Raw genomic sequence first — 383 nt, forward strand, 5'->3', positions numbered from 1 at the left:
TGTCCAGTATTATAATGCATATATTCCTTGCAAGGTTCAGAATTCCAATATTTTTTATGGCATTAATCTGAGAGATATATTAAATACTGCGTCAGATGCAACTTATTATGTGGATTATTCTCACAATCCGATGCATGCATGCTAGGTGACAAGTTTTTTAACCAAATTTTTAATTAAGTGATCATTAAAACATTGAGACTCATTAATATGTAAAATATTTTATGCACATTTATTTTTTGTTTACATAATTATTTACATAATTAATATAAAAAAATAATTATTTTTATGATATAATAATATATAATTAAATATATATATAATTATTTTATACTAACAGTATATTAAAATTAAATTTTTAAAATAATAAAAAATATTAAAATAAC

Source organism: Arachis duranensis, chromosome 3, assembly GCF_000817695.3.
Source record: "Arachis duranensis cultivar V14167 chromosome 3, aradu.V14167.gnm2.J7QH, whole genome shotgun sequence".
Lineage (NCBI taxonomy): Eukaryota > Viridiplantae > Streptophyta > Magnoliopsida > Fabales > Fabaceae > Arachis > Arachis duranensis.